The following is a 2,427-nucleotide window of genomic DNA, read 5'->3' as shown; positions in this document are numbered from 1 at the left end:
GTGGGGTGGAGGGGTGGGGAAGGGGCAAGGAAGGAGAGGGAGGGAGGGGGGAGGGTAGGGGCACAAAGAAAACCAGATAGAAGGTGACAGAGGACGATTTGACTTTGAGTGAGGGGTATGCAGCATAATCAAAGGTCAAAACAATCTGGAGATGTTTTCTCAGAACATATGTACCCTGATTTATCAATGTAACTGCATTAAAATGAATAAAAATAAGATAAAAAAATTAAGGTGTGTTTTATACATGGGAGTGTCTTATACATGGAGAAGTATGGTAAAATGATCTGTACTTCCTGCCTTGGCCCAATCCAATTCATTCTCCACACTGCAACCTGAGTAACCTTTTCAAATGCAAATTAGATCTTATGATCAAGTACCCGTCTCTAACTTGTGGTTTTTACAGTGAAAAATTTTTATATTTAAAATTAGCCAGCTGGTTCAGTTCAGATGATCCCAATTTTGTTGGCAACATGCAAAGCATCCTAGTGGGGAGCCAGTCGAACATATGCCTCTTTCTCTTCATTAGGTCTGAGCAGAGTCTTGACCTTGGCCATAGCAATGTCACAGACTGTGTCTTCACAGCCTGTGTGATCTGGTGCTTGTTGGCCTTGACATCCACAGTGAACATAAGTGTATTGTTGTCTTTTATCTTCTTCATGGCTGACTAGATAGTTGGAGGAAACTTGATGATGGCACAATGGTCAGGCTTGTTTCTCCAGGGGGCGCTCTTCCCAGGATATTCAGGATCCCTTCAGAGCAGTAGTGTCTTGGCCATTGGAAGGTGGATAGCCTGTGGATCTTATTTTTTTGTGGTTGTGGATGCTTTCAGCACTGCTTTGTTTGCCTTTAAAGCCTTTGCTTTGGCTTCAGCTTTGAGAGGGATGGCGTGGAGGGAGCTTCCTTCCTTGCTTTTAGCACCATCTTTATAAACAGGTGCCTTGCTTAAGTCTTTAAATGGTGCCTCATGGTTCATAAGATACAGTCCAAACTCTGTAACAGGTCATATAAGACCAGCTATAATTTGCTACCTGTGTACATTTCTGGTCACATCTACTTCTCTTCTTCACCCACAGTCATCATAATTTTTCTTATGAATGAGTGTGTCCTCCGTATCTGAAAATGCTCCCAGTCTCCCTTTGCAAGCCTGATTCCTTTTTATTCTTTAAAGACTCATCTCAGGAGGCAATGCCTCCTTGGTTGAGTCTCAAAGGTGACATAATTTTTAAAAAATATATTCATTGATTTTAGAGAGAGAGGAAGGGAGAGAAAAAGAGACAAACATCAGTCTGTTCCTGTATGTGCCCTGATGGGGAATCCAACGAGCAAACATTGTGCTTTGGGATGATTCTCAAACCAACCAAGCTATCCTGCCAGGTTGTGATACAATTTTTGAAACTCAAATTCTCTTATTTTGGGAGGAAGTGGTTCTTCAAATTTTAAATTTCTTTTTTAAAATTGCAATAATAACACTTAGCATGAGATCTACACTGTTAATTGAGTTTTAAGTGTACAATACAGTACTGTTATTTATGTTGTACAACAGATCTCTAGAATTTCTTCATCTTCTATCACTGAAACTTTATACCCATTGAAGAACAGCTCCTCCTGCTCCCGCAAGCTCCCCCACCCCCTACTGCCCATGACCACTCTGCTGTCTGTTTCTGTGATCTTGACTATCTCAGATACTTGAGAGAAGTGCAATGATGCAGCGTTTGTACTTTTGGGTCTGGCTTATTTCACTTAACATAAGGTCCTCCATGTTCATCCATGCTGTCACATATGGCAGGATTTCCTTCTTTTTAAAGGCTGATTAATATTCCACTAATGTACATATCATATCACTTTCACTTGTCTGTGCACTTTATATAAGAAATTTGGTACCTAAACCCAGGATGATATTAAAAGAGTGAGCAATCAAAACAGATACCTAAAGAACGCATACCGATTGTCCATCATCCTATTTTTAAACTATACAATACTTTAATATTTAAAGGGTTTTTCTCCTTTTCTATCTTCTCTTCCCTTCATTGGCCACACTCATCAGCGAGACCATAGGCTAGTGAGCTGGGGCAGGGTCAGCAGCTGAAACCCTCACTATGACTAATAACTGCAGGGTGAGGCAAAAGTAGGTTTACAGTTGTTTGTATGAAAACTAATACAGTAATAAGTAATAATACAAGAATAAACTCTAATTTCACATACTCACAAGTGTAAACCTATTTTGCCTCATCCTGGATGTCAATAGAAATCTCAGGGCTGAACTTTTCCCATCCTGACACATCACTGCTAACTTCAGAACACTTATACTTTTCTGCCCGCTCCATCCTCGTGATCAGCGCCCTATATACAATGGTAAGCCCTCGTTTAGTAAATCATTGCTTTTTTTCCAAGAAAGAGGACTAATAAGAGGAATTTCCCGAGGGTACA

The 2,427-nt window shown here is 40.3% G+C and overlaps 1 pseudogene; it reads right to left on the bottom strand.

Annotated features, from left to right (window-relative positions):
• Window positions 1-443: 443 nt before the first annotated feature.
• On the bottom strand, window positions 444-927 carry LOC136385671 (large ribosomal subunit protein uL23 pseudogene; annotated as a pseudogene).
• Between the last annotated feature and the right edge of the window lie 1,500 nt (window positions 928-2,427).

This window comes from Saccopteryx leptura, chromosome X (assembly GCF_036850995.1).
Source record: "Saccopteryx leptura isolate mSacLep1 chromosome X, mSacLep1_pri_phased_curated, whole genome shotgun sequence".
Classification (NCBI taxonomy): Eukaryota; Metazoa; Chordata; class Mammalia; order Chiroptera; family Emballonuridae; genus Saccopteryx; species Saccopteryx leptura.
Note: the sequence above shows the minus strand (reverse complement) of the source record. Positions and strands in the feature narration are given on the sequence as shown.